This window comes from Cucumis melo, chromosome 8 (genome assembly GCF_025177605.1).
Source record: "Cucumis melo cultivar AY chromosome 8, USDA_Cmelo_AY_1.0, whole genome shotgun sequence".
Taxonomy (NCBI): domain Eukaryota; kingdom Viridiplantae; phylum Streptophyta; class Magnoliopsida; order Cucurbitales; family Cucurbitaceae; genus Cucumis; species Cucumis melo.
Genome location: NC_066864.1, coordinates 27,700,059 through 27,714,919, shown reverse-complemented (window position 1 = coordinate 27,714,919; position 14,861 = coordinate 27,700,059). Strand labels below are relative to the sequence as shown.

The 14,861-nt window shown below is 30.9% G+C and overlaps 1 non-coding gene across 1 annotated transcript; it reads right to left on the bottom strand.

Moving 5' to 3' along the window:
* Positions 1–8,617: 8,617 nt before the first annotated feature.
* Positions 8,618–8,699, bottom strand: TRNAS-CGA (transfer RNA serine (anticodon CGA)). The gene has a single exon. It is a non-coding gene; the product is annotated as a tRNA-Ser (tRNA).
* Between the last annotated feature and the right edge of the window lie 6,162 nt (positions 8,700–14,861).

The window sequence follows — 14,861 nt, the reverse complement described above, 5'->3', positions numbered from 1 at the left end:
AGTACATTGGCAAAAACTAATTTATTTATGGCTAAACATGAAAAAATATACATACAAAGAATTACACAGAAGAGGCAGAATACTTACGATCGTAGACGACTCTAGATCTACAAACCACCAAATTTGGTGACACTACCACTAGGAAACCTCCCTATTCTCTAAGCGAGATTTTGGTTGGTGGAAACCAAAATTGGAATGGAATTTTTTTTGGAGAAAATTTTTCTACCAAGAGAATGTAATACGCAACACAGAACTTTTCTGCAATGTTGCGCAGATCTTTCCCTCTTCTTCAGACGGAAGAAGTGAGAAGTTGAGAGAAAAATTGGGAATGTGAGAAAACCACCCACATTCTTTATTAATTTAATAATAACTTATTATTAAATAATATTAACATTAATTAATTAATTAATTAAATCATATTTTATTTAAATTATATTTAAATGAATATCTCTCACGTAACCTATAGTTTAAATTTAATTAATTTAATTAAATAAAATTAAACCAAACTATTAATTAATTCTTCAATTAATTAATTCCTAAATTAAATATGTTATATTTAATTTAATCCAAATTTGAATCATATTCGAATATAAATTTCTTTCATAACCTATGGTTTTAATGTGTATCATATACGCATTAAATCTTAATCTATAGTTTTAATATAAATCTAATACACATAAATTAATATTTGAACTCACTTATATATTTTATTCCCTCATAAATTAATTTTGAATTATATCCAAAATTAAATTTATATAATAAAGTTTAATTAAAATATAAACTTTATATAATAATGTATCACCATACATTATATTAATTTCTAAAGTAGATTTGAACATTTCAAACTACAACCAATATAAATAAATCTCATTAGCCTTTACGAGCTAGAAAGGGGACTTAATGGATCTACAGGTCAGAAGCTACAATGATACGAGATTAATTGACAAAACTTATGAACCACATTAATCAATATTCGTTAATTGTGTGTACGCTCCACTCAAGACTCACAGTTGAACTCTTCTCATTGTAGATATATTTATGTGTCCACGGAGATAGACCAATACCAATAACTTAATCCTTCACTAGTGTTCGTAACATCAGTTGGGTCAAATTACCGTTTTACCCATGAGTTACTTCTAGTCCTTAAATACTAGTGCTTCTCTAATGAACAACCTGTTTATGGTCCAACCACTAAATAGAAACCCCTCTCGTGCTATAAAGAGGATAGAGCCCTTTGTTCAAGTCCCGGAGATAGCATTTAAGGGAACACCCATCTACTTACCTTAAAGTCGAGAATGAATGAATTCCATCTTGTGTGATTATGTTTCCAGCTCCATATTCGGTCTTATCCTCAAAATGATAAGTATATTGAGTCGACAATCTGACCACTCTCACACATACAAATCAAAGGACAATCTCTTGCAAACAAGAGTTCATAATATACTTAGGATTAAGACTAAGTTACCTAGGTTATCCTAATGAATAGAAACCCAATGAGTTACATCTAGTGGTTACTATTTTGTGGTCCTGTCTTATGCAAACTTATTGCATAGAATACCCTCAATCGTATGTCACCTATACGAATGCGTTGGATCATTGTGTTTGTATCAAATACAAAGTGAGTCATATCCATAATATTACTAAGATAAGGTACCCAACCTTGTCCTTATACTATAGACCCTTTAAGTTGTATCTCAAATATTGATCTCTGTATGTCTTTACATACTGTTCAAGGCTTATCAAACAGTTTAGGATGTTAGTTTATTAAGACAAAACTAATAATATAATTAATAACACTGGTTGAGTTTATAATAATATAACACTTTATTAATAATAGTCAATGGATTAATTTACTATCTACGAGTTTTAGGACATAAAACCCAATACCTCTGTCGTCCTACGGTGTCGTCGCCATCATAATCTCTTAATCTGTAGAAAAAAAATAGTGTCCCGATCCTTACTTAAATGTCTTAACTAATCTACTGAAGGGTCTTCAAACACAATAATATTTTTTTTCTTGTGCACTAACTAATTTTACGATGTACCTTAACTAAAACTACTTCTAACATCCAGTGATTATGTGTTTCATGGCCTCTGCGTTTTTCTTTGAGAGTGTCCTATTTAATTATCGTGCAACAGTGATCCTACCATATTGTCTCTAGCTAGTAATGTTATGTTCCATGCTCCTACAAAAACATATATACTGAAATAGAATAAAATTTTGATGGTAACAAGGTGATTCATAAAGAAATTTATGTTCAATAATTCATCTCTACGAAGGAAAAAGGTGTTGATTTGTTTAACAAAATGCTCTCTCCGCACAATCTTTTCGATTTTATGGTGACAAAGTCTGTAATATCTTCTCTCCCATTATAAATGAATCTCTTTTAAAATCATCCTATTAGCTTACCTATAAACAGGCATAGGCATGAATCTATGTTCTTTGAACATATTCAAAAAATATAAAGTACGTTTAGGTCAGTCTATTGAGTTTCATGAAAACTTTGTTTTATACCAATTTAATATATGTTTTATTTTTTAAATAGTTATTTTATGAAAATATTGAATGTAATTTATTTTTAAGTTAGTCATCATTCCCCAAATTTTCTCTTTTTCTCCAAATATCCACAAAAATCACAATCTTCTTTTTCCCATTCTCTTTAAAAATATTTCACTCTTCTTTCCTAAATTTTCTTTCATTTTCCTCTTCATTCCCACAATTTTTTTTCCCTTTCCTCTTCCCTTCCCCACAAAATTTTCAAATACGATTCTCAACTGCACACCCAAGCTCCCATCGTTGCACGCTCGAGGCAGAGACGAGTGCTAGAGCAGAGAGAATGGAAGATGAGATTGTAGCAGTCGATGGATCGACTGAGGGATAGCTACTGCTGGCAGCATGCTCTAAAATTGATATTCACGGAAGGAGAAGATACATGGCTAAATGTACTTGTCCATGGATGGAAATGAGAATCTGAATGAGTCAGAGTGGTTTCCTTCGCAAATATTTCAGGTGATTTGATGGAAGAAAGGTTTGTGATAGAGTGAGAGTGAATATGATGGTTTATTTATTTATCTTTTTTTAGGTTTGATTTCAGGCGCTATTAGTGAAATTGACGAGGATTGCAAGTATGGTGATAGAGATGTTTGTGAGACGGGAGAGATTTGCAACAGTTCGTCTAATGAGACTGACCAAAACGGTGATATTGTGGCTTTCTAAAGATAAAGCTTTTTGGGAAGAGGTTGAAGAAGGGCCTTGCCCTTCAACAAGTAAGTTCTTAACAACAAATAAACTAAGGTCTAACCTCTACTTGAATAGATTTATTTTATATTCAAAATTACCAAAATTAAATTGTCTCTATCAAAATTGTTGGATCTGTTTATATCTAACCTCCAATTTTGGTTTTTTTTTCTTTTGCTTCACTGTAATCCCAAATCTGAGCTAAATTGGAGTTCAAGTTTGATCTTTCACGGAGGTTTTTGTTGGGGACTTTGTGGCTTCTTCAATCTTCAAGTTAATTTCGGTTCTAATTAAATCTCTCACTGTCTGGATTTTGTTTTTTCGATCTTATTTCTACTTCCAAGTTGGGTTTTTAGTTCTTGTGGAAAATGGTTTTTAGTTCTCTATGTAACTATGCTGAATTGTTATATCACGTTGAAGATTGTTCTGTAAATGTTATTTACCTTTTGTTTTTTCTTTTCATTCTTTGTTATCAGACTGATGGTAGTGTTCCAAAGACACTAGTTATTACAAATTGTAAAGTTGTGAAGCCTAGAGTTGCAGCTGCAGAGCACATTTCTAAGGTGATTGATCAATTTCAAAGTTCAAACCCATTGTTTGCCAACTGAAAATTATAAGTTCGTCTTCTTTCTAGTTTTCTTCATTTTCTTAATTGTAACTTGTGTTTGTTATATAAAAACACAATCTAGAAATTTAAACTTCATGAATATGGTTGGCTAAAGGGAAGCTTATGTTCTTTGGTTTGTTATTCATTTGTTATAATTAATAGCAAAGTTAGATATTGTGCTCCTAAAAAATAGTTGGTTTGGTATTCGTGTTGACAACAAGGTATTGCTTTGCAATAGATGCTAACTCAACAACGTCTTTGTTCATTCCTTAAGCTACCGTAACTCAAAAACGCATTTTAACTATTTTGTGATTCTTTAAAGGTACATTGATGGTTTTGTGAAGTCTATTCATGGTTTTGTGAAATATATTGTTGGCTATGTGATGAAACATTTTGGTAGTTTACAATGTGTTTGATGAAATGCCTCAATAAAGCATTTGGTTGATTTTTAATTGATTATTGTTTGTTTGAATTAGGAAATCAAGACCAAGGGAGATTTCATGACGATGGGAGGAAACTTTGAGAAAAAAAGAATGAAAAATAAATGATAGATTTTAAACTTTGACGGTGTGTAGGACCTTTAAGCATTTTCTAGAGTTTAGAGCCTTCATCACATATTCATGCTCATTAAAAAATGTCCAAAAAGTTGTGAGTGAAGCTGATGGTTACCAACCTCATTTAATTGCTCTAGAACAAGGATACATGATGCTTATTTATGGTTCAATCAGCTATTTTGAGGGTTCTGCTGAAGCTTCTGTTTATGTTGTAATATTTTTATTAAATCCCTATCCGATAATATTGTCTAAAATCAAGAATTTAAATTATGGGATTTATGCATGATTATATTATAAAATTAAACCTAAATATCTAGTATATGTGCCATCTCTTTTTTATGATGAAAAAGAATCTGGTAGTACAGTTTGATAAATATATATGTATATTACAACCTAAATTTCTATTTGTTAGCCTGCTACTATATTATAAAATTTTAGAAGTTGAAGTTTAGATTCACTTTGAGCTTTGGCTATGAGATCACATTGGATTATTTGTTTATTTAATGCACTCTTACAAGGATCTATCATACAACCATGAATTATCCGCATGCTATCAGTTCTCAAGGTAAAACTTGGTTCTAAAAAACTTTTGTTGTAAACTTCCCACCCTTTTTACAAATAGTTCAAATTTTGCTTGGCCATAGTTTCCAGATTCACCATATTGTGTTAATAATCTTACTTTTTGATTATCGTCTTAAAATCATCTCTTTGTTGCAAAAAATTATTGTCAGGATAGTAAATATTTTATTTCCTTCATTTGATTATTTTTTGGTAGTGTTGATTGAATGTGATTTAATTTCTTGAAGCTCTCAAATGCAAAGTTGTGGATTTTCTTTGACATTTGTTGTATGCTATTGTAGTTCAAAACTCTCTATTGTAGTTTACAATGGATTCATAGTGTTGATTTAAAGTGCAACTTTTTTTGTTTTTATTAGGTCTCGCACGAATCTGATCTACTGTAGTGGTGAAGCTACCAAGTAAGTGATTGACATTTACACGACATATGAGGGTCTTTTTACAAGTTATTGTTATGTTTAATGTTTACTTGTATGAGATTTTAATGATATTAGTTTAAATGGCTCCAAAGTTAATATACTTCGCGGGGAGATATATTGAGATACATTATGAACTAATAATTGGTTGAAGTAGATTCAAAACCTAGATCGTCCACTTTAATAAATATTCCTATGTGAACCAATTTTTAACTTATCTTAGTGTATTTTGGTTCAGATTGTGGAATCTAAGTTTGTATTTGAAGCTAAGATCACCTAAGGTTACTGAGTTTCAAGTTTGATCCTTTGCTATTACTTTAGTTTTGAGGACATTAATTCCCTTGCCATGATTTTTAGTTTTTTTATCCTTTAATGCGTATAATTTTCATGTAATTAAGGTAGAATTTATGAACTTCTATTGCTAAGGTAGAATTTGAATTTTTTATCAAAGAAGAAAATATATGTTTGAGTTTAATTGATTTCAAGTAGTTACTTGCTTCAAACAGTGAAATTCAGTGACTGTATTCATTCTTCTAGGTTAGGAACGAACACCAAACTTTATTTGTGTCAGAGATGATTTTAATTTCACTTCAAAAGTTATTCATTCTAAATCACATCATAATTGAGATTCATTATAAAACCTTTTAGATTTGTTTTAAGAAGAGATTGTCCTTTCTTCATGTGGTAGAAATTTCTATTATAATAAATATTTAGTCTGCGATCATGTAATTTATTGAATTCCAGTTTTTAGGACATTACAATATTTATCTGGTATGAATTTTCATTAGTGTTTAACCTCATGTGGTATATGTGCATTATTTCAGGAACCTTCGAAGAGATTTCAGCTTTATAAAAAGTAAGTCTTATATACTTAGGCATAAAATTTCTTCTTTAAATTGATTCTTTCGTTGTCACTTATTATTTTTTCCTTTGATTTTGCCGAAGTAAGAAGGATAATCATTGGCAAATTATATTGCATATTACTTTGAAGTGGTTGGGACTAGAAAAAATTACAAATTATTGAAGCAATATATATTGAAACTGGAAATACAATTTCATATACTAGTTAGAAGTGGTTAAACTTTTTGATATTAGTTCAAATAACTTCAAAGTTATACTTCCGGGGGAGGGGGAATATATTGAGATATATTATGAACTAAATAATTGGGTGAAGTAGATTCAATTTATCTCTCCTTATAACTAGGATTGGAATTGGTACATTGTGTTGGCATTACAAATAGTAAAACCTTATTATATTCTTATATATTGATGTGTAAAGTCATACTCTAAACGAGGTTCTATTTTCTTTCTAGGTTTTGCAAGAATCCAATGTAGCGATGAAGCTATATTGGAGCAATTGATTGATTTATAAGTCTTTTTGTAGAGTTGGTAGCAAAATTTTGTTGATTTATTGGCCTTTTTGTAGGGTTGGTAGCAAAATTTTGGTTGAAATGTACTTATTTAAATAACTTGTTGATACCAAAACATGTATGTTTATTCTATCATTGTACAAATCTTTTACCAACAATTATACAAATATTACAAAGTGTATATTAATGTATATATATTAAAGCGTCGACTGTTTGTTTCCATATGAGTGTGTTATATAGTATTTTGTGCTTGAACTGGTCTGTGTAATGGCAAAGCGGTAAGAAAAACAGAGACTGTAAAAAAAAATAGGGCAAGAAACAAATGTAATAATAGAGGAGTATATGACATTTCAATTTTTAAAACAAAAACTGTCAAGAAAAAGGTATTCTTGACAGTCAATTAAAGTCATGCTAGGTGAAATGATGACAGTTAGTCATTGTTATAAAATATAAACAATGACATTTATTATCTGTTAATAATACTTGATACGTGACATTTATTTTCTGTCATAAAATATAAATAATAACATTTATTATCCATCAACAATAAGAGATATGTGACATTTATTTTCTATCATGAAAAACACTTATTGTGACAGTTTTTCCAAACTGTCATAATAAACTTTCCATGACTGTCGGAATAATGACTGAAAATAACTGTCATGAATTTTACATATGACAGAGTTTAACTATAATTGTAGGCCGTTTTTCTAGTAGTGATTTTGGATGAAGTTCAAGAATAATGTTGTTTTCCAAATTATTGACAAAAATAGAATACATTGAAAAGACTAAACAAAAGTAGGATTGAAGCCTAAACCGATGACAGAGAAAAATCAAATGTAACGAATTTTATCTTTTAGTAGTTTTGTTCTATAAATGGTAAATAGTTTGTCTATTTTTTATATTTTTTAAAGAAACCCTTCTGATATTAATTATAGTAATATATAGATCTTCTCCTTTTTTTTTTCTATTAGATAAGAGATGGAGAGATACCCTCGTAAACCAACTACCGACCCTCTCACTTTATTTAGCTCTCGTGTTCTCAAATTCTTTGAACCTTTATCAGTGAGCTTTTCCTCTCCCCCTTTGTTCATTGATAACAATCGATCTTCTTCTTCACGTCCTCCGTCCCTTTCTAAAAAAATCTAAAATAAAATATATTACTACAACTTAAATTTTTAAGAAAATTGAAATATAAAATAGATTACTATTAACTTAAAGTTTTAAGCAAATTGAAATCTTAAAAAGAAAGAAATTAATTAAAAAAATTGATAAAATTTGAATCTAAATTTTTACTAATGAAATAATTAAATAGGAATTTCCATGGTGGCACAAAGTTGTAGAGTACGTACACGATTTAGCTCTTAAATTATATACCGGATACACAATTCAACTCTTAAATAGTATATCGAGTATACAAATCTAATCGTGTACCAGGTACATAATTTCACCGCTTCACTTTTATCAATTTTTTCTCTCCTAATTAAAAACAAACAGGGCATTAGTTTTTTTCTTTGAAAATTGTGGATGTATTCTGACCATTTTTCTACCATTTTCAACTTTCTAATTAAACCTTTTCAACCCATGGTCAAATTTAAGAAACAAAATATGTTTCTGAATATTTTTCCCTTTTCAAATATTGCACTTACTTTTTAAAACAACTCCTTCAAACTATCCTCTAAAACAAAGAAATCAATAGATAATATTTTTTATTACTTTGTTTTTTTTAAAAAAAAAAAATCAAACGTTTGATATAAATAATTTTCTTTTCAAGTATATGATATAAATAAATCTACTAATGGAAATTAAATTAAAAAACTTGTAAAAACAAAAAATATATATATTTATAAATGCAACGTCAACAGCAGGATTCGAACCTGCGCAGGCAAAGCCCAACAGATTTCGAGTCTGTCTCCTTAACCACTCGGACATATTGACAATTTGACTTAGGAATTCATCATTATTTTATTGAAGGAATTATTTAGTTAACTTAAGAACATGTGTATTTTTTTTATTTTAAAAGAATGAGAAATAAACCAAATCTTGTTGTAAAATACAATACCCCTCCTTTGTGAGTTTTATTGATTTAAAATTTTCATATTCTATAAGTGTATCAATTAATTTCTATTACGTTTTATTTATACAAAGGTTGTCTTATGATTTGTTAGCTATACCTCTCAACTTACATAAGTGAAGCATTTGGGACTTTTAATTAAGATTTCTTTAACTGTCTATTGAATATACATTTGTCCAAAGCATTCAACTCAACAATAATAAGAAAACATCTTTAATTAAAATGTGATTGAATACACGTTTGAGACCTTCTCAAATAGTTTTGATCTTAAGCGCATCATGGGATTGAGTTATTACATACCAATACAAATTATTTGGATTGAGTTATTGCATATCAATTGAGAATTTTCCAGAGTCACGCAAACCATCAAACTGTCCCCTCCTCTACCAATTTCTCAAGTCAGGGTTCATCACCGTTCATCTTCACATTTTAGATTCATATTTTGGATTTTTTTTAAAATAGAAAAATTGACAAACTATTTACGCTCCATAAAGCAAAATCATTACAAGACAAAATTCAATACACTTGATTTCTTTATGAAATATAAAGTGTCAATTTTATATTTTTGACAAATTTTCTTGACAATCATTTTAGGGACATTTGTAGCAAAAAAAAAAAAATTACCCTATGATAGTCCTTCAATAACCTTATGTTGTTGGATGCAATTTTTCATAATTTTGATTAATTATTAGTTTAAAATTTAAATGGATAAAATGATGAAAGTTTAATATTTATTTTGTGTTTTAAGATTTTTCAAGAGTGATGTTAAGTTCTAAAAATTTAAAATTAATTTTCTTAAGTCTTAAATATTTTTTGTTCTCTTGCATAACAAACGTAATGTGATATGTGATAATTCGCTTTTTTATTATTTTATTATTTAAAAAACTTTTAATAAAATAAGTCCAAAACCTCAGTGGCCCATTCAAAATCCAAATTAAAAATGAAAAGAAAACCCCTAAAATGACATTCCTTCCTTTCCCATTTTCCCCTCATCTTCTACCTTCAACCTTCGGAACTTCACCTTCTCCTCTCCATTTCACACTTCGCTTGCACGCCGCCACAGCACTAGACCTTAGCTTCATTTAGATACGATTAACACAGTCGCCCATCACCGCTGCCACTGCAATCGCCGATACTTGTATATTTTTATTTATTTATTTTTGAACAAACGAAAACAAGGATGTTCAGTAGAGAAAGCAAGGATTGTTTGCCACCACGGAGAGCATCGTTGCCTATCTGTGGGATAAGAGGTGGCCGGCAGAGTATACCGAAAAGGAATTGAAGGAAAAATACCTTTTATTGGATTGGGTCGCCACCAACCTGGTGTACCAGAGGCCCATGATGACAAGGAAACTCTTTGTATATGCCCCCACACGCAAAAGACGCTTGTCATCAGTATCCTCAAAAAGGTCTTAAGGATATATTTCGCGGGACAAAGGATATATGACTATTCGGGAACGATTAATTTGACCTGTGGGTCATACATGGGTTCAACGATTACACCGAACACTCCAACTACCCATCCAAGGAAGCTCTAACTCATATGAACGGACTCCTCAAGCTCCTCGATGGGCGGGAGTGCAAACTGAATGCCAAATACTAAAGAACCTTTGTGAAATAGGCCAAAATACCCGTGGTCATAATGGCAAATGAGATGCCCTACCGCTTCAAAAGGGACGAGGGATGCTGGGCAAAGAGGATAATGCCTCTATACTTTTACTCCGAAATAGAGGAGTTGAAGGAGGAAAGGTTGATAGCCACGTTCTGAGGTTGTCTTTTCCGAAAGGCTTGCATAAATCCACAGGAATTCATGGACGATCCCTGTCTTAAGTACAATTCTCTAAGGGCAACAGAGGTCCTCGTTAATGATCCAGAAACAACTCAGGAAAGATTTTTGCACTCCTTAAAATTAGAAGAGGAAAAGGAATACTGGTAGTCCTAATAAGGAAGGACAAAGGAGAGAGGATACCCTACCTAGACCTTGCGTATTCTCAAGTAAGGAATGGACCAATAGATCTACTCCAGTTTGCTGTAGTGTCCCTAAGAGAAGGAGGCAAATGACCCGACACAACCGACACAGACAACACTGACAAATATGGTAATACAAAGGGAAGAAGGAGTGCATTATGCCCTATGGCCCCTGTTTGTGAAGAAAACAAAAACGAACAAGGGATATCATTTGAGAGTCAAAGTTCACTATAAGAAAACACGTGGGGAAGACGAAGAAGGGGAAGGACAGACTCTTTATGAACAACTCGAAGAACAGATGAACAAGGCGGGGAACGAAAGGAAAGAGGAAGAAGTAGAGATTCTTGGGGGGCTCCCAAGGTGAGCATGGCTACTAGATGTTTTTGTTAGGGTTGAATCTGATTTTGAGAAGAAAACACCCGATCTTGGAGACAAAAAGTAGGTGAATAAGGTGCATTTTGTACCAAAAGAGGGTTTATGGTACCAAATTCTCTTAAAAATTGGTCAAAACAACGGGTTTAGTTAAAATATTAGGGTTGTTTTGAAAACTATTTTGTAAAAAGAGGTAGTTTTGAAATTAATTAGGGAAAGTAACCAACGTTAAGTTTATTCCTTTGTTATTTTTTTTTTATGTAAATGAACTGCAGGGTTTAAACCATGTGTACACAATCTTCGACTCTAGAATATGTTGGAAAAACAAACATTGATCATCTTGTGCCATGTCGAACCACTGTTTTGAAAGCAAAATTCAGCGACCTCGATGCTAAATCGCATATGTCGGATTGCTCTTCAAGATTTACACAACTTCCAAACTCTAGCGTGCACTTGTAAAAGTTAGGAATATAATCAAAACGCTCATAGAAAGAAATTAAGTTTTGTTTTGTTGAAAGAAGAAAAAGATCACCTCCAAAACTTTTCTTTAAATAAATAAATAAATATATATATATATATATATATATATATATATATATATGTGAAAGAATTATGTTTTTTGAGTTATAAAATATATTAAATAATAACAATTATTAATTTTCAACTCTTATAAAATAGTACAACGATTGATAGTCATTTCCAACAATCCCCACGAATGGCTACCATTGTAATCCAGTTAAAACAATAATAAAGCATTTTCTCTGAGCAAATAAAGAAGTATTATAAACTTAAACATCAATATCTTTTGATTTGAATTGATGCATAGTGAGGTGGGGGCAACAATCCAATTTATAAAGAAAGTAAGTTATCTTTTGAACTTTCAATAACTATGGTTGAGACCCACACAACACGTTTTACTTCTTAATTTATCGATCCTGCAATAAAGTCTATCATAATAGACAACTCAAAATTGTGCTATTTAAGGTCGTGCACATAGAACATTGGGTCAACGTGAAAGCTCTAGAAAAAGATCCTTAAACTTTTTCATAGAAGGCGGCCACACCCTCACAATCTTGTTTATTGCTTTATCAAGTCTACCACAATAGACTAGTCAAAACTAAGTTATGAAGACTTCACAATAGTCCACATTAAAACCAACTTCATCAAGTTTGTTAAAAACAAACCACTCAAAACTGAGCTATAAAGATTTTACTGTTATCCATACGTGACTATGGACCATCAAGTCTACCGCAACAAACCACCCAGAAAAAGGCTATGGACCATCAAGTCTATCGCAATAGACCACCGAAATAAAGGGCTATGGTCCATCAGATGTTCGAGTCTCATACTTGTTGAAAATCCTAGAATTACTATCTCCTTGTCAGCCCTTTGGAGAGATGATCTACAAGCTTCTTCAGACCTCACATACTTCAAGAAGATAATTCTTTCATTCAACCATCATCTCACAACTCCATATGTTTCAGACGAATATGTCTTTTTTTTTTTTTTTTGCCATAATACACTATTCTTGGCAATACCCTATGGCCGTGTATGAGTCTTAATACAGATATACTAGTATAGATGCCCCCACAATGGTACATCTCCCATTAGGCTTTTATGTCATTCATACTAATTGACCCATATAATGGCATATTTTTTTATTAAGAACACATATCCACTAGTAAAGCTTACCTCGCCATTCTAAGTTACCCGGTTTGCATATACACTACCTATTTAGTATGATAGACAATAATTCCAATGCAAACCAAAATCTATTGTAACCTTAAGATATCTTAATAAATGACGAGGAGCAATAAAATAATCTTAATCGGGATTATATATGTATATACTCAATCTTCTCACAACATATGCAGCAACATGTCTTGTACAGTTGCATGTTCAGATTGAGAAACACTATCTCATTTACTTTCCTTAAGGCTCATTACTAGCGTCATAAGAGCACTATCAAACTATTAAAATCTCTTTAATAGTATTCAATGTGTGATTGACATAAATCAAAACATTCTCAATGATACTAAACTCATCACATTAGTCTCACATAAATCTTTCATGACTTCAAGATATGGTAACTTTATAGCATCACCAACATTTATGTTCGTATCACATAAATCTTTCGTATCAACATACAAACATACACACAATAAACTCCAAACAACTTTTAGTAAACACATATATCAACAATTCACTACTCGAGACATTGTTTACAATATTGTTAATGTTTTTTCCTCATCAAACTTTCAGGAACTAGTTTAAGACCATAAAGAAATTTGACTGTACCAAGTTACCTTTAAGGAATATCATCTTTACATACACTTGATGTATTAGAAGACCACATATAGCTACAAAAGCTTTTAAGGCTCTATAGTAGCTAATTTAGTCGTATGAGAATAAGAATCAAAACATTCTAAATTCCACGTTTGATTCAAAATATTTTTCATCAGTCTAAAGTTACACCTATGTACTTGTGATCAGTTTCTTTATCTAATGTGGAACTTTGGTCGCATTCCCAACTCCTCGAACAAAGTTCCAACTGAACCTCCCTTGAAGTAGACATCAATCCATTTAACTTTTATCTAGGCTAACTCCTCCCTAGAGCATATTGCTTATTCAATAGAGCTCAACCATGGATAATATTGTGACTACTTTTAAGGTTCCACTACACCTTTGTTCGACCTAGGATTATATCAACAAGGCTAAACCAAGAACAACATGACTCTGATACCACTTTAATTTAGAGACACCTTAGGGTATAAGTCCCCATGCCTTATAAGATCTCACATATTCAATAGTTTAGACAATCAATATCTTAAACTTTTCATAAGTTCCTATGAGATTCATAAAGAATGAATTTTCATATTTTCATATTTTCATACTACTAGCAAACTTTAGTAATATGCAAATAATATTGTACGACCAAAGTTGATTACAAATAATAGTAATACTTTCAATTTCATGAAAAATTAACAACCAAATTAATCAACAATTCATGAAGTAAGTCAGTCTCAACATTTACAAACTGATTTAAATATATAAATCTATATGCAACCCTATTATGAATATAATCAATAAACAACAATCAAGGGTTTTCAATCATGCTGAAGATTTCTTGAACACAAGATATGTTACCTTAGTTAGACGCCCCCAGCAGAACATATTCAAAGTTCAACAATACTATTTTGTTGAGGGGAATAAATTTCATGAACAAATCCATTTAGTTCACAAAATTCTATTATAAGGTATTCATGATCCTTTTGTTTAATTGACTTTCTACTTCTAATTAATCATATGCATGATTCATGTCATACATTATTTTCATCCAAGAATGCATAGACTAGTTCAAATCATCACAATAACATTCATTACTACAACATAAATTTGTCAAACTATACAGTATTCTATAGTATATCCTCATCAAAAATATACATACAGAATGTCATCCTCAATTATAGCATAAAAGTAAACTAGTTAATTCTTATACTATATGTAAAAATTAAATTTGTGGAATAAATCATCAATCAAATCATGATTGTCCATATTGAAACTATTTATGTAGCAAGACCATCAAAATCAAATTACATTTTATCACAATAACTTTCCATTATGACATTAATAGCAATACAAAACTAAGAGCCAATATGTTTGCTAATGAACTATTCAATATATAC